General features: G+C 46.3%; 1 protein-coding gene and 1 pseudogene across 1 annotated transcript in view; both read left to right on the top strand.

Moving 5' to 3' along the window:
• Positions 1-18203, top strand: part of GET4 (guided entry of tail-anchored proteins factor 4) — a 621709-nt gene that overhangs the window by 69877 nt on the left and 533629 nt on the right. The gene's annotated exons all lie outside the window — the stretch shown is intronic.
• Positions 8009-8871, top strand: LOC138570324 (uncharacterized; annotated as a pseudogene).

Raw genomic sequence — 18203 nt, 5'->3', positions numbered from 1 at the left:
GTTCTGGGACCCATGTCAAAGAATAAAGAAGAGCAAGAAGCAAAAACAATAGGTGGACCACCCTTTGCCAAATTATTTTTCTGGAATTCTGAGTTCGATAGTGCAGTCTGGCAGGATAGTCCACCAGACGTGGTGCTACAGCAGTTTTCAGTTGGAGGAAGAAACTAGGGGAAGTGACTTTCCTACTCCTGATGCTAGGATAATGTTTTTTGATAATGGCAGGATAGTGAACCAGACTTAACATTACATTTGGGAATTGAAGACGAGAACAAGGGGAAGAAACTCTCACTGTCCCCACATCCCACCTCCCTCCTCTCCCCACCTGATACTTGCGAACTGTGTTTAAAACGTCACTCTGTGTGTTTTCACACCACAAACTGAACTTTAAAGGTCTATGTCCAAAACCAAAGAAGCAGGTGTTCAGGATCAAGGAGATGCCCAGTTTATCCTTAGTTTTAGTGTAATGGACGAGAATAGGTTTGGACACAGGATGGTGGATATCTTTTTTACAAGACATTCTGACAGTCAGTCCTTAGTGGTGTTGTTGAGGTAGGGCACCCACTCAGAGAAATGCGGAAAGATAGATGTTTCCTTTTCTTTACTTTTATAATGGTTTTTGCCAACAAGCATGCCACTACTGTGTCAGATTCCTAATTATACTTCTTAGAAGCTAAGTCTCTTTGGTGATATATTTGCATGCACATTTAGAATGCTTTTCTATGCTGCTATGCATGATCAACTAATTGCTTGAAAAAGACAAATAATTTTCCTCCTACGTCCGTTGCCTGATGCATTGACGCTTGGGCTTGTGCCTTATATATGCAACTGTAGATGTCCTCATTTAGGTAACAGTTTTTGTTTTTCTCGTTCGATTTCCTTATTTCGCTGCAGGTTGTTGGGTTGCTAATGCGATATTCCTAAATTTGCCTGTACCTTAATGTTTCTTCTTATTCCCCAAGCTAATCTAGTTTAATAAGGTGGTGGTTTGACTTGCACATTGTGTCACAGATGGTACAAAAGAAAACTCGAGTATTTGAGAGAGTTCAAGGTTTTTAACATTATTTGTGGGGCCTAGGGCAGTCCCTCTCCCTCATCGGCTCACAAAACTCTCTGTAATCCAGGCGTCCATAACACCTGCTTATGTCTACAGAATGGTAACCCCTACTACTCTTATCCAATATGTTCCCTGTATGCAGGTTTTCTAAACTCCCTCGGGGCATTCTTAACCTTCACTACTGTAACAAAGTTTGGCACACTAAAGGGTTTTAGGATGGCGCTTTGCACATGCCCAGTGATATTCCAGATGGATCAGTCACACCCACTCTCTTTTCTTCTACTCGCTACCGCTCCCTCCAACTTGCTCCTCCTTCATCCGATTGATGTTTCAATCTTGTCGCCACTTTGACATCTCGACTCATCCTCACTCCTACTGCTCTGTCACACTCCTCCCTGCTACAATACTACTACTCCCAATTACACAAACTTCTTTCTTTCACCCAGTATCAATAACTTTGCTTTCACTCCTTACAGCACCTACATCTACTTGCATGCTACACAAGCACACATTCAAACTGCAGAAACACTTTCACTCTCACGACCCGCTGACCTATTGTTCCTGCTGGTCTTTTGGTCATCCTACGCCTCCCACAAACTCCACTTTCTGTCCTCCCTGTTAAATACTTCTCTATTTCTCTCTCTCTTTTTTTCTCTCTCTATCTCTCTCTGTGAGAGAGCAGCAACTCTGGAACGCTGGAGGGTTTCTGTTTCTTTTGTTCCTCCGTTGTCTTGGTTCTGTGTTGATTATCTTGAACAGCTTTTGCTCAAAAGGCATGGTTGGAGATGAGGTTCTGCATGCAAGCAGTCTGGCATGAGGGGACGGGATTCGGGGGCCCTATCTTCTGCCACCATCCACCAAAGGGGTACGACTTGCTCAGGGTGGCTCACTGGTAGGCCTCCCACCCCAACTGAGAGGGCTTCTCTTCTCCTTGTGATAAGGCCTGATTACTGGCCTTTTTGACAATGTGTGACAAATAAGACTGCTTTTAGGTCAAAGGTTTTCTAATCATTATGTCCGGGAAACCAGGCTCCTGCATCAATTTTGGGTGATAAATAACAGGGAACGGGGATGTTGTCTTGCAAGACGAAAAAAACAGCATCACATTTCTTCCAGGAAACCGAACGGCATTCTGGAAAGCATCACTAGTAGGCCTTCCTTAAGAAATATCCCACCTACTTCAAGCGCAAGAAATAGTCCATGGACGTCCCTCTGCGAGAACGAACATGGCCCATTGACCTGTTCTTTGGGATGGTACCCACTCGAGAGTCAGCAACCACACTTTAGCTCCTCACTGTACCTTTCATAGATGGGAAATATCCATTTGCACATCAGTCTTTGTCCCGCCCACATGGGCAGTCCAGCACCGAAATGCTATGGAAATTCCCATCTGAACAAGAGTGCCAGCAGCAACCCCATACACGTGTTTCAGCATTGTTGGACCTTGTTTGGGCCTCATCACACACTCCATCCTTTTCATTAATTATTAGTCCTTCTTTGAGATCTGCTTCCGTGTTACCATGTCACATGTCAAGTCCTCCATGAAACCATCCTGCCGAAGGGCATATGCACCCCTCCCATCATGTAGTCATTCGTGCTCTGAGCAATCTTTTTGTCTGTACCTGACCTAACCAGTTTATACAGTAGCATGGCTTGAAAAAAAGACCTTTGATCTAGTTTCTGCTAGAGGACTATTTCCAGTTCTACCTTTTGGTTATACTCAAAACAGGAAACGACCATTGCCCTATGACAATCTATTAAACCCCATTGTAACAGAGAAAACAATAGAAATTAGGATATCCATAGAATCAAGTGCAAGGGGGTGTACCAAGAACAGTTTGCCTGCCCCTTGCACAAAAGTGCAACATATATGAATCAATCATGATAATATAGTATCTTTGAACTACAGCAGACCCTCGTCCTGAGGTATAGGTTTCATGGTAACTGGGTCTATGCAGACAGACCTTTTTAATATCTCCCCTATATTTCAATATTCATCGGGCATCTATTTTCTTTCTCTAGTTCATCTTGTTCATAGAACATATCATACTGAAATAAACATTCTAATGTTCAAAGTTCATGGGATCTGTAGGCGACACTGGTTATGACATTCCCACTACAAAAGTATGCATGCCAAAAGAACTGAGAACAATATCAAACTCCAGGCAGTGGTAACTATATATTTCTCTTTTCCACTTAGCCGGGAAGCATCACACGGGCTGCACAAGGTGGCATATCCGTGTACTATTATCGGGAATGCTTGTATTTCATCAACAAAAACAATGTCTAAAATATGCATTTCCAGGGGTCAAAATAAGGATTTGGTTAGCAGATGCTCATAGCAGCTCCTTGGTATCCCAACTCTTAGTAAGCAGGAGGTACCTCTGAGGAACCAGGCGCCGTTTTAAAGCGGTGCTCAAATTTAACTTGCATCTGAGATGCAAACAATAATTGTGTGTCCGTAGTATATGATCCATTATGCTTTTAAATGGCTTCTAGATTCATTTTGGAGTGTTGTGCATAGGTGCCCCAAATAGTATTATAAAAAAACTAGTGCAAAAGCCAAAACGTGTTTGGATATGGGTGTCTTCCTCAAGGCCATGATGCATATATAGGCGAGAGTCACGATTCTCATGGATTCGTAATATTTTCCATTGAGGTTGGGCAGGTGTCAGCTAGAAATTCCAATCTTGTGCTTGAGATGTAGATTTTATGCTATGAAGGTTCGTCATGATGATTCCTCCTTCTATTTTTCTGGTTGTTTGTAATCATATGCCTGCCAAATTTGGCAGCAGCGTTTCACATGTAGAAATACTAGATATGTCCACCTAACGCTCATTTATACTCCTTAACAAACATACAGAGTTAATGTCAATTAGGTATGTTTGTAAGGCAACAGTTGGCCTTAAGAGCCAAATGTAGCTCCCGATAGCTCTTCGTGTCAAGCAAACCAGGCTCTATTAGGCTATAAACAGGAGCTAAATATAGGGTGCAAAATCAGACTTACCGGTAGCCATTTGCTAGTAATGGACTTTTGGCGAGTAAGAAACGCTTTGCTATTTGTATAGAATTAAGGTTAGCAAGTGACTTTTTATGGGTGGGTGGTAGCTTGCAACTTATGTTTACCCCTTAATAACTCGCAGCGATTTCTAACTCAGAATTTATTTTAATTTTTTTATTAGCATTTCTCAAAACGCAAAAAGAGCAGCAATGAAAACCACATCAATCATATAGATAAAAAAAAAGAAAAACGCGACTCTTCCCCCTCCTCCCCCCGTCCCCACGTATAGGCAACTAACACCTCCAGACCCATAGGAACTATAATACAAACTGCTTGTGCGATATATGAGTACATAAGCAAAGAAACAAAACCACATGGAGAGCGGAAAAGCAAGAAAGAAATGGAAAGCAGACATTAAGCCAAAACATCCACCAAATGTTAAAGCCCAGCACAGGCACATAGATCAACTCCCCAGCAGGGAGGGGCCCAATCCCATCCATCTAGAGACACAACCTCCAGCCGCACTCCACCCCGAACCAAACAGTCGCAGACCTCAAGGGGGCATGAACCGGGGACAGGACCCACTCCATTCCGTCTCAATACTAACCCCATGTCCGTGGATGGCCGCCATGATCCTTTCCATCGCGTAAATATTCTTAGCCGTGTTGTCCCACTCCATTTTCCGGGTAATTCTAGCCTTGTATCAGTGACAAATAGTACCTGAGGGGGCTATGCCATCTTGGTGCCAGTGTGGTCTTCCACACAAATTGACTGATTGCCAGTCTCTTGGCTAGAGTTGGTGGCAGGCTTCCTCTAGCTCCTTTGGAAGGGCTTCCTCCGGGTGCATATGAGAATTCTGTCCAATTGCATTGTTTTTTTTACAGTAACGATAAAAAGCAAGTCATCAGTGAGATGTATATCGACATAAACATTCTTTGCAGGCGGTTAGGACATTAAACGCATTGGCCCGCTATTAAGGATCTCAATGGAACTCAATGGGACAGTGTTCTCCTGTTTGTGGTACTTCTCATACGAAGCAACATTAATTAAGGACCCTCATCCAGTTCATATTGGTCTCATCTCTGCACATTCTGCCTCTCCACTGCCCCAGCTAACTTGGCATGGTGTGGGCGGTTCAATTGTGCTGGGTGCTTAAGGCTCCACACAATTCCTTAATCAGTTGATTGCTAGTACTCCTAGCACCATTTATACTGGTTCCAAACCTGGGTGTCTAGTCCTTCAATAATACTTTAACCAACAAAATGGTATCTGCTCACCTGCGTGGCTACGCCTCCACCCAGCCAGAGAGAACATCCAGAACAACTAGTATGTATTGTGAATTATTTTATCGTATGGTGCTGCATGTGCTCCTTGAGTAGTATGTACTGCTTTTCCAACATTGTTTTGCTGGCAGTTAACACGCAGTCTACAGTAGGCTTGAGCCGTGGCCGGAAAATGCGGACCATATCCGTCTTGGTTTAAAGTGGCAATCATACTCCATTTTCCCCCTTGTGGCCTCTCTGTGGTATATTCTGGTTGAGTAAGATCACAACATTTTCGAAGCAAAAAAGATGGCCATGTTGGTCCTGTCACAACGAGTCCTCATGTAATCAACAACCCTTTCTTGCCCAAGAGTCTTGCTCTATTGAAGGAGCTGCTTCCATGATGTAGTCTAATTTGCCAAGCGTTTGGAAGGGCTCTGACTCTGATGCCATTTTAGTCTTAACATATACTGAGCCAGCTATGGCGGGCAGTTTAGTATGCTAAATCATTTACGCAAGCAACCTCCCTATCCTTTAGTTAATGTACTGCACATCTGCTTGGGCAACATGGTGGCTTCCAAAAATGCCTCCACGTAGGCATGATTTATTTATGGGTGAACCAGATGTCTGAAAGCCTCTTTCCTTCCACAAAATCGTGCACAACCCCAAATAAATATCTAGAATTGGTGCATATGTTTACTGATTGCTATTCTGCGAATGATATGGTTGTAACTGGGTGCCCATGTCTGTACACCCAGTTCTAATACATGTGCTGAGGTCACGCTGATCAATGTCCCACATCTTCCAGTGTACATACTGCATACCCTACTACTAACTGCCCGTATTTACCCCTATACTATGTTAGCGTTATGCATTAGTGTATCAGACAAGACCCCTTCTAGGTAATCGGTAACTACTGCACAATTGTACAGCTCAGTGTCATGTGGTTCTCCATTAGTTGGGATTGGCAACACAGATGCTAGTTTCAGCACAGGAAAACAGGCTAGGGTGATGTTGGAAGAACCCAGAATTAAACGCCTCATCATTTGTTTGAAAGTCACACAAACTGGGTTGTGTTTTTAATTTTCAACAATAATGCAACCACATAATGTGGAACAGCTACTTCTAAAGGAGATACCAGAATTGTTTTCACAAAGTTGTACTGCTTTGCTTCATCAGCTTCTGAGTGGTGACCAAGGCATTCCTGCTCCTACTGACTGGGCCTCGCTCCTTGCTTTAATATGCAATGGGTCTGTGGTACTGACCATGTGTTTGTTTGAGTACTGCTGCTGATGCAAACTCGTTTATCTCGTGACAATACATGGTGAATTTATTTTTGTAATTAGTCTGGTCTAATGCAGGCGCACTTGCTAAACTTTTCTTGACTGTATCAAATGCCTTCTTTTCCTCTGATGTCCACTGAAGTGGTTCTGGTGTATTGGACTTTGTATAATGTTGTAACTGTTTGACTCGGCATAGCCTAGCTTCCTCCGTCTACAGTAACCTTCTATGCCTAGAAATGCTCTCATTGTTGTGACGGTCGGAACATTCGAAACCCTATACACAGTTTCCTGGTAGCTCTCAATGAACAGGTGACCCAACATAATATGTCTCAATGTACCCTTTTCCGACATTATTGCGATTTCTGTTTTGATGCTTTTTGCCTTTCCATCGCTAAATCAATTAATAGTACCTGGATATCTTGCTTACATGTTTCATATGATAGGAAGGCTAACAGATCTTCTACGTACTACACTGTACCTGTTTGTCAGGGAATCTGTAATCTAAAGCCTTCTTGAGATGTTGTGAAAAGAGAGTGGGTGATCCTTTGAATCCATGTGGGCATCTCGTTTATGTATTTCGAATTCCATGAGAACAAATGTGAATAAAAATGTTTGTTGCTGAGTTTGGTACCATTGGAAAAGCGGGAATAACTACTGCATTTACAGATTTTTAAAAAATGTTTTTTTTGCTTGCAAAAATGGCAGATTACTGCATGCGCAAATATGACCTATGTTATTGCTCTGAGTTTCAGATTTGAAACTTGGAATTTGGCAGCTTGGTTAAACATGCAATATTTCCAAATACTGCATGTTTTACTATTACAGCCAAACTATTAATTGGGCCGGTAAAGCTTTTCAAAGGTGAATAATCTGTCGGAGGAAGATTGCCATTTGAAGTACAAAATAACTTTATTTGGTGATGGGCTGTCTGCCGGAGCGTGAGAGGGTGGGGGTCGGGGCACATTAGGTGATATTTCGGCATTTTGGAGGCAACACCAAAACAACCAAAATAAATCTTTTTGGTTTTCAGCCTTCAAAATGCGGAAATATCAGAGCCGGTTTCATTATTTCCCATGGAGAATGGTGCAGCTGCAGTTTGTGAACACACTACAAATGGGCAAAGAAGTTAGGAAATTACTACAAGAAGCACGTCTTGAGATAAAAAAAACATGCTTGTCGGACTAGTCCATCTCCTTTGTCTTAAGTGTAGCTGTTACTGTGCCAAACCCACAGTGGAGTCTGTGGTACACAGGAAAAGTATTTTCAGAAATGTGGGATCGTCAGTCCAGCGCCTAGTTTAGCTTTCCTTTAAGTTGCTTTTCAGTGGACTGCCAGCTGCTCCAACTGGACGACTGCAATGGTGTGTGTCAGCTCAGCCAAACGTATGCACACACTGTGGTTCAGGAGGATGGCTGACTTCATGAGGCTGCGTGTCTTCCAGGCTGGCATGGATGACATGCTCGTATCTTTCTGCAAGTTCGAGAGCTGGGAGGAGTGGGTCTACCTAAAAGCTTGTTACCTGATTTTGTGCTCTACCAGCCTGCTTGTCCTCTGGGCCATCTTTGACCTTGGTGACTGGAAAACCACGTTTACGGATTTCCTTCTAGAGTTCCTCAAGGCGATCCACTGAAATGAATGAGAGCTGGAGCTGAACCGGACACTAGATCACCTGGAGTCTGCCCAGATCTGCCCGTTCATGACTGACAAGTTGAATAACCTACAGATCTTGTTTGAGAAATTGACACATAAAGCTGTCTTTTGACTCACCCGAACACTTGCATTACTGGCTCATTTTCACCAAGTACACACTCTGGAACTGAACTACTTCTGGCTAATTAAGGGTGTTCGTCCTGAAATCATGCAAGTTTTTACAAAATGTTAACCAACCTTAATTCTCCTTGTCAAGGACTGGAGTATCTCCTGCCTGTTATAATCCTGGAGTATCTGAACACGCTTCTGAGTCGGGCCTGGTTTTCAGCTACCTAAACCTGCTCTCTCTGAAAGAGTTGAAGGTCACATAAACCATCCGGGGCATAATTGTGTACCACCAGACAAAGCTGGCTTTCCAGAGTCGATGGTGATGCTTGTAAAACTTAATGAAAGTGGGACGCCAAACTTCCAAATGCTCAATTTGACCAGTTAACCACATGCTGGTGGGAGCAGAGCATTGCTTGGCTGAGTAAGGTTTTAATACAGTCTTGCTCTTGCATACAGCACACCAACACTTGGTTACTGCAACATAAAGGCTGGAAAACCGTATACAACACCTAGTTTGAAAGACAATTCAAGGAGGCTCTTTGCAGGGTTGAAACCCTACCACCGTGGAGGTATTTTAAGCAGTTCGTCTTTAATTCAAGGAAAGTGTTGAGCAGTGAAATAAACTGAGCGAACGGATACAGTCTTCCTTCCACAGAGCCATTTGTTTGTGAAAATATTACCTTGATTAATTGCAACCTTCATTGTAATAATCAGTCAAAATACTTTATTCGGCAGAAATCCATAAAGTCAGAGATAAGAACATACATTGATAAAGAAAATGTTAAACACAATCTGTCAAAATTCATTACAAAACTGAAAGAATACATATGATAATGTGCATAGTAAAGAACAATATAGTGAGTCAGTTCACTATTTAGAGTCCAGACGGGAGATTATACTCACAACCCTTCTGCCTCTTGCTAATAATTATGCTTGAAGTCTATATCATTTTATCACATAGCTGTCCTTAGCTCAACTTCAGATGAGCCCCGAATCAGTTGTCCTCTCTCATTACGCTCATCCATTTTTTCCTTAGGAGCCACACTCTATGGACAAATTGAGCAACACAAGTTACAGTATATGGATTTGAGGATCCTTAACACAGGTCCAATGCCTCAGCTGTAGAACGAACTCCAGCATCCTCAAGTAGTCAGTGTTCAAATATTGCTGTCAATGGTTTACATAAAAACAAGAAATGAGTCTCATCTCCCAGACCACATGCAGGGCAAAACTTGGAGCCTCCCTCGGCCCAGCGGTTGGTTACAATGGCAACCAGTAGAGTCCCAAATCGTAATCTTACGTATTGCATATTGGGAAAACGGATGGACAAGATGCTGTTCTAAGCCAAATTCAGATTTTAAGCTCAGATACACTGGGCCTCAGCACAATCTACCTGCATTTTCAATCAGCTTATTCCTTGTAGTGATACTTGCTGCTCTTTTAATCCTTCTATAAGCCCCCTTATACATATTATGGGGCACCCCACAGAATCTGGATTCATTTGTTCAAACTAAATCTTTTTCACATGAGCCACCCAGGGGATGCTTTTACCACCTTCAAAGCCCAGAAGATGTTTTAGGGCATCTTGATACTTCCCCAGCGCCTTGGAACTCCAGAGCCGTACCCATTACAAAATATGGACAAGAGAGGCCAGATCGTATGTAAGGCGTAGATCAAGTTCCAGTTGTTAAAAACAGTGGGGGTGGAGCAAGGGAGCAGTATCAGATGTTTCATAAGCGTATTTACCTCCCATGTGAAACGTATGTGTGAGTTACCCCATACTCCTACGTCCTGTCCCCTTTCCTCCATACTTGTGGGCCATTCCGTCAATCAGGACGGGACCAGAGCACTTTTTGTGGTTCTTATATTTTCTATGTGGGGCGACCGCACGTGACAGTAGCCCCGCCTTCCTGAGCTATGCATCGCCCTTCAGTCCTTTTCTCTGTGTGGTCGGGGTGGGACGCACTTACATCTCAGGGAATATTTTTGATTTTGTTCCCCTGTCCTTCATTTTCCTGCTCCGGTTCCATGGTCCTCTTTCTCCCGTCTATTCCGGAGCATCTAGAATTTGTGTCCTGTTCATCGTGTGAACGTTGTTTCGCAAGGGCAGATCCCCACTCTTTGCCTGGAGTGCTTAGGCACCTGCACACTGGTGGGACTTGTGCTTCTACTGCGACTCCCTCTCCATCCGTTCACTCAAGCCTCGGCTTATCAGGTGGGAGGAGTGTATTCCTCCACCACATTTACAGCAGTTCATCGAGGAAAAAAAAAGGAAACAGCCAGTAAGTTTGTTCCTTTTTAGGGCACCCTGGTTTAGGGACTCCTTCCCGGGGTGTTCTGGGTCTGGTAGGGGTTCAAGTGGCTAGGTTACCAGGGGATCTCCCTGAGGTGTCTCGAAAGGGATCTAACCAGCGCTCCAGAGTTTCCTCCGAGGACCCCTGCAAAGGGGCTGCCAAGTCTGGATCTTCATCCGCGGTTCCCCTTTTGGGGCTGTTGTTTACTGGGGTCAGCCCCCAGGTTTCCACATCTGGAAGGAAGTGTACAGAGTCTCGGCTTGAGGTCCCTGTCAAGCTGACTAAACGTACCAGGGTTACCCCTGAGGTTCCCCTTCTTGGGGCTATATCGAAGACCAGCAAGTTTGAGGGGGTCCCCTTTGAGGGACTATTGCTTCAGGGGGTGACTAAGCCTTCCCATGCTCAGACCTGTGGTTGAACCGATCCTGCTGAGGGGGCAAAAAAGCCAGTTAAAAACCTTTAGTCTTCGAGTACTGGTTCAGCCGAGGTTTCCTTACTTGGGGGGGCTAATTCATCAGCAGTCTCGAAGGTGTCTCATACACACTCTAGATCTGCTAGCACCGGCTCTGCCGATGTTCCTTGTCACAAGGCTAAAATGGAACACAAGTCCCCTGATACGCCTCTGGTGACCACGGCCTCACTGACGCCTGTGATGCAGTTCACTTCAGGCGTTAAGACAAAATGGCGGTCCAACCGCCGCGGTTCACGGCAGCCATTTTGACTACCTCTCACACCAACGTTCACTACGGCTGGTACTGAGGGGCCTGTTTTTGGGGCAGAGCAGCCTTTTCCATGTTTTGTGGATAACAAGAACCTGTTCCGCCCTCCAATGGATTGGCAGCTTAGACTCTGCTGCTGCACACTGTCTCACTCCCTCCTACGTCCGCTCCTTTCATTCAGGATTTATTTAAGGAAATGTATCCTAAACCCATGAACCGGCCCCTGCTCCTGCAATCCCTATGCAGGTCCCGGTAGTGCCACTTGCTCCACCACTTTCTGTGGGGCCTCCTCCACTGCCTCCACTTTCCCCTGTGGAAAAGACTCCTGTTGTGCAGTCAACCGTGCCCTCAGGACCTGAGGCGTCATGTGCAGCAGATCAGATTTCTGCTACCGCCTCACTGGATGAGGATCAGGCAGACCAGGATCGCGATGACACCCCCCGCTCTATTAGAGCCTTTCACAACCTGGTTGCGTACATGATGGCGTTGCTAGACATCCCAATACCCAAGCCCCTGGCTCCACAAGAAGGGGTACTTTCTGGAGCCTTTACTCTGTTGGCACAGGAGCGCACCGGCCTGTTCCGTCAAAAGGATGTTCTGCCCGAGGCCCATAAGGTCTGGGGAAAAACCTCATTCCGGGCAACACCTAATCAAGAAAATTGACGCTCGCTACAAGCTAAACGTGTCTGAAGACATATCCTTGTCTGCATTTCCACTCTCCTCATCGACCGTGGTGGCAGCAGCTATGCTCCAGTCGAAGCCGGCATCTACATCCTCCTGCAGCATCTCGGATCCTTTCCAAGGAGGACAAGCTTCTTGATGCCATTGCGAGGGGGAAAAGGTATTTTCCAATTTGGCTCTTCAGTTGCGTCAGCCTAATACTGAGCTTATCCTGGCGGCTGCTAATGTCAAGCTGTGGAAGGAGCTTGCCGAGATTCAGGAATGTATTCCTCCTGATAGGCTCGAAGACTTTAAAGGCAACTTATCTGATGCCAGGGTTCTGGCGCAGGATCTACTGGAGGCCGCGGCCCATCATGTAGACACTTCCGCTCTGGCCCTTATGGTCGTAGTAAACGTCTCCCGCCAAGAGTGGCTGCATGCTACAAAGTTTTTGAAGGAAGTTCAGGACAAGGTGCTTGCTCTCCCCTTCGAGGGTAAGGAACTGTTCCACTCCTCCACTGACGACGAACTTGCAAAAACCAAGGCATGCACCCAAACTGCCAAGTCCTTGTCAGTCCTTGCCAAAACCCCAGCAAAGGTACCATGCACTCGGAGGTCTGTCTCTGGTTCGACAGGTTTTCAGGAATGCAGTGCACACCTGGCAGAGGCTCCCGCTGGTGGTCCGAGCTGTAAAATACAAAGGCACGGTGGCCGAGTTTTCTCTCGGTCAACAGCCTCTTCTTCAGCAACAGGTGGTCTCCCTGCCGATAACCATCTAAATTATGTTTTTCCTCGGTCGCAGGAGACTACGGTGTTAGGACGAATTTCGCCTCATCTGCAAGCGTGGCAGACCATCGCAGATGACCAATGAGTTTTGTCCATCACCCGGGCGGGCTTCTGCTTGCCCCCCCCCCCACCCCACCATCTCACCCTCCTCTCCAGCGGACTAGGTCGCCCTCACTCAGAGCCGAGGTAAAGAAACTTCTAGACCTCAGAGCAGTGGAACCTGTTCCCTTGCGGGTGCAAGGGGAGGGCTATTACTCTGTCTGTTTACAGTGCCCAAACTCAACCAGGCTGGCCTGCGCACTATCCTCGACCTCTCCAAATTCAATCTCTTTCTATCCCAAGAGAAATTAAAGCTGATTACACCCTGCCAGATGAAGTCCTCTCTCTGGAAGGTCGATTGTCAGTGTGATAGACCTTCAGGATGCCGACATGCATATTCTGATCAGGTCTCTGATGCCGAGAGGGTTTTACACAAGCTAGACGTCAGACGCGCTCTGAAGTTTTACCTCGGCAGAATAAGCAAACTCAGAAGTTCTTGACAACTCTTTGTTACGTTTGGTGACCCAAAAGGGAAACCAGCCTCGAAAGCGTCCATCTCTCGTCGGATAGCTTATGTATGTCCAAGGCCTACAAAATGTAAGGCCTTCAGCCCCCAAAGGTCATTCATGCACATCTGGTCCGTGGCAAAGCAGCTGCTGTTGCTTGCCAAAAATACATCCCTTGGGAGTCCATTGCCAAGGTGGCTACATGGGCCTCCCCATCGACTTTTTGCATACATTGTCTTGACCTCAGCTCCTGGGCTGATGCCCAATTCGGCCAGGCAGTTCTTATAATTGGTTCCAATAAGGGATTTTCCATCCACCCATAATACCTATGGTCATTGCTTGGGAATCTCCCACAAGTATGGAGGAAAGGGACAGGACGTAGGAGTACAACAGAGTTACTCACCGTATTGACTACCTTACTCCTAGTCCATAGTCCCCTTTCCTCCATACGCCCACCCGCCGTCCCCGCTAATAAGTATCCTCTATTGTTGCTAAATGGTCCTGGGCCTGACGATAGGAAAGGACTGAAGGGCGATGTGCGGGGGCGGAGCTCAGGAAGGCAGGGCTACGGTCACGTGCGGTGGCCCAGCGTAAAAATAAAAGGACCAATTTTGATATGCTTTAAAGTGCTGTGGTCCTGTCCCGATGGACGGAATGTCCCACAAGTATCGAGGAAAGGGGACTATGGACTAGGAGTAAGGTAGTCACTATGGTGAGTACCTTTTTGTCATGTCTCTGAGCTGTAGAGAGTAGCAGTGATCGCCTGTTTTCCATACAACTCTACAGCTGGGTGGACTGCCCCTCTCCCATGTCCGTTCAAAAAGGATAGTGTTGCTCCACTATGTTTTCCCCAACGTGATGCATGCATTCTCTACCCAGCTGGTCCAATGGCCTTTTTCATGAAACCTGGTACCCAAATTATCAAAAAATGTAACTTGCTCTAAAAAAATAAAAAATAAATCGTGCCACTTTATGTTTACATTTGTATAGCGCACTAAGCTCTTGCGCATCAAGGCGCTGCTTGTTACAAAAAGAAACCAGTTACATATAGCTGAACCAGACGATATACCGCAGTGATACATTGACGTTAAAAAGAACAAGTTGCAACAGTAAACGATTCATGCAAGTGGTGGTGAAAAATTGGTTGCTCTAAATTGCTTGTTACTCGGCTTCAGATGGGAACAGTGGGAGCAGGGGCTAGGTGAACAATAAGGTTTTTAATGATTTCCTAAAGGGCCATTAGGACTGTTTGGGCCTCAGGGTGGGGAGGGAGAAGGTTCCATTGCTTGGCCGCAAATGTAGCAAAGCTGTATCTGGCTTTTTGTCATTTGAATTTAGGTTGAGTAATGCAGTGGGTGTAGGCTGCTCTAGTTGATCTCCAGGTGTTTGATTTGGAGATATTTTGGTATAATTAAGGGGGGGGGGCAGTTTTAGATGGACATCTGTGCGTGATAGAGAGGGTTTTGAAGATGATCTGTTCACAAATCTAGAGCCAATGGGCATGTTTTCTTGCTGCAGTGATGTAGTCGGCTCTAGGGATGTTAAGCGTAGCTCTGAGAGCGTTATTTTGAATGACTTTCATTTTTCGAATGTTGGAGTCTGTGGTACCTGCAAAAAAGGGCATTACAGTAGTCCAGTGTGAACCCTATGGTGGCACTGGCTATAGTCATGCAACTGTCTGAGGAGAGGAAGGCTCTAGGTGCATTCAGTAGTTTGGTTGTGTAAGCAGTGCTGGAAGAGATGGCACTCACTTTTTGTGTAAACGATAGTGACGTGCCCAGCTATACACTAAGTGTTTTCACTGCTGGGGAGACCCGGATAGTTACTTTGTTGATGTTAAATGAGGAGTATTGGGGGCTTAGTTTTTTGATTACTGAGGGGGGGGGGCTTACTATGAGAAGCTTGGTCTTCTCATCATTAAGGCATAGACGGTGTGTGGCCATCCAGGATTGGATTGTCAGGTATACAGAGTTAAGAGAGGCAGAATCTTCTTGGTAGTTTCCAGAGAGGTGGAGTAAGATTGTGTATGTTATGCCAATGGCGTCCAGGAGAGTGGATAGTGGTTTTGTAAATATGTTGTAGAAGGTGGATGACACACAGGATCCCTGGGGGACCCCACAGGAGATGGGAGCTGGTGGAGTGCTAGCACCCTCTGCAAATACCCTCATGGATTGGTTTCCTAAGAATGAGGCTATCCAGGCTGGGAGTTCTGGAGAAAAGTAGGCTGATATGTGCTGACCTAGAATTGAGTAGTTGACTAGGTCAAACACAGCTGAGAGGTCTTGGAGTAGTAGCAAGGCAGGCTTGCCTTTGTCCCTTATTTCATCGATTTAGATTTTTAGGTAATTAAGTGTAGATTCAGTCCCATGGCCTGGGCGAAAGCCTGATTGGCGCATACCCAGGATTTGGTTGTCCTCGAGGTCTTTGAATTTGTAAGTAGTCTGCTCTGTCAAGGATTTTAAGTAGAAAGGGGACAGTTGTGATTGGGCAGTAGTTCGTAGGGATAGCTGGGTCCAGTGTGCGCTTTTTGGTAAGTGGGAGGACCCAGGCTTCTTTAAGGCTGGTAGGGGCTAATCCGGTCACGAAGGATGCGTCGATGAAGGCAGTAATGAGTGGAGTTAGGTGGTCTGAGCAATCTTTTATGAGACTTTCAGGACATCTGTTCCCTTTGCAGCAGGATGGCTTGAGGCCAATGAGGATGGCTTTGACTTGGTCCGCAGAGTCATTGGTGAAGTGGAACAGAGGCGGGGTGTGGTGGCTGACAATGGGTGTGGTCTGGTCAGTCGGCAGCCTTAGTAGTGATTGGATCATGACTTGTTTGGAGTCCTTTTTCTTTTGCAGGGTTTCAATTTTAGGAAATATAGCATTTTATATATTGGAGCACCATACAGCATATTTTGTTATGGTGGCGGGCGGGGTGGGCAGTGTCTGTAGTTCTGAGAAGTGTGAAGATCTCACGAGTATTTGAATTTGCATTTGCAATACGGGCATTGTAGGTGGAAGATTTGGCAGACATGATTTTTTTTTTTTTGTAAAGGTTGGCTGCTGTTGTCTACTGCAGCTTACTGGCCTCAGTTGGAGATCGCTTCCAGCTAGCTTCAGCTAATTGCTTGTTGGTGTGAATTGTTAGGATTTCAGTGTTAAACCATGATTTTCTGTGTGTCGGAGGTTTAAGTTTACAGGGCATTAGAAGCGCTATTGTGTTGATGGCTACTGTTCATGTTTCTGAGTAGAGGTTGGCAAGTGTGGTCGGGTCATTGGGGAAAGGGGGGATAAAGTAGCAATGTGCTTAGCAGGGCTGCGTCAAGGCGTTCTGTTGTGAGGTTTTTGGAACTGATGGCTAAGGTAGCGGGTAAGGGGTGAGAGTAGGCAGTGTTTGGGTGACCGGTAAGATGCACAATAGCACAATGTTGTGGTCTGACCATGAGCAAGGGTTATTAGAGAGGAGCGATACCTGTACTTTGAGGTCTGCGATCTAGCCGAGAGTCCTGCTTTGGTTGCGAGTGGGGGTGTTGACGCAGTGATTGAAACAAAGGGCGCTGTGCCAGTTAGATAGCGATCGGGCTGCTGGATCTTCCGGGTCATTAAGGCCTAGATTGAAATCTCCCATAAAGATAGTTTTGGAGGGGGCATGGCTTGGTGGCCATGTAGGAGGACGTGGATCAGGCGATCTCAAAATGGTGGCGATTAGAACAAGGAGACCAGCTGCTGCAAGAAACGGTGGATCGGAGTTCGTGCCCAGATGATTGCACCGCGATAGCTGGCAGCGCAAGCAAAACGGTGCTGCACCCTCGGATGGAGAGACTTGGTGTTGGGACACTGCACCCCATGCACGTTGGTGTGTATAACGTGGGACAAGGGCTTTGGCAACATAACTGCGACACAGCCCACAGGGCAGGAACTACATCTGCATCGGATTGCCCGAGACTTGGAGGGCTGGCCCTGCTACGGGTCTGCGCTGCGCTACGAGAGGACGTTGTCTCCCCTCCGGGACATCAAACGGTGGCGTGGATACAATGTAGCAGGGGCACTGCTGCATTGAGAAACTGCCGCGGCGGCTCGCCCCAGGCGAAGTTTCGTTCCCCATGGAACGTTGACGCCAGATGGTGGCAAGACCGGAGCAGCGGCACACAGGGTGCATTATCTGAGCATACGAAAGAAGCCAACAGGAATAAATATATTGACTCCTACTAGTATACAATGGCCGGGCGCTGAGCCCGACTGATGGTGCAGCAGAAACCATTAGGATCACAAAAGAGGGCAGCATAAAGGAGCTGAATCCCCAGGCCCTGCATACTATTCGTGGGCGCGGGAGCCGTGGGATATTGACTGCGGACGCCCGTTCTGGGAAGAGGAACACTGCCTGGGTGCCGGCACCCCACTCCAATTAGAGGATGGGCTGGGAGCCTGCCCTCAAGGTGGCTACCCACAGCTGCAGGACCATGTAGTCACTGGTGGCAGGAAAATGTGGTGTCCATGCGGCGCATGAGCCCCATGAGGTAAGTGGACGTGCATAATCAATGTGACCCTGCGAGCTGAGGGGGCAGGTCACTGCACACTGTCACACTGGGGAGCACTCCGCAACGGATTTTTGCAGCTCGGCCTTCCAGGGCGGAAGACTCAGACACTGCAGCTACGGATGGGATGCTTTCTCCCAACATCAGCGTCGCATTGCTTGCAACCTTGTAAGAGGGTACCTCGGGAGGATGTGAGGAGGAATCTATAAACGTTGGGGAACAGATGACCCTAGTAGACATAAACTGGCATAAACTATTGGCACAGTGGAAGTACGAAGTATTGCAGCATCGGTAGGAGCACCACGCTCTACATGAGCAGGGAAA

Source organism: Ambystoma mexicanum, chromosome 2q (assembly GCF_040938575.1).
Source record: "Ambystoma mexicanum isolate Mex_15411 chromosome 2q, UKY_AmexF1_1, whole genome shotgun sequence".
Lineage (NCBI taxonomy): Eukaryota > Metazoa > Chordata > Amphibia > Caudata > Ambystomatidae > Ambystoma > Ambystoma mexicanum.
The sequence above is the reverse complement of the archived record's forward strand: the minus strand, read 5'-3'. Positions and strand labels throughout refer to the sequence as shown.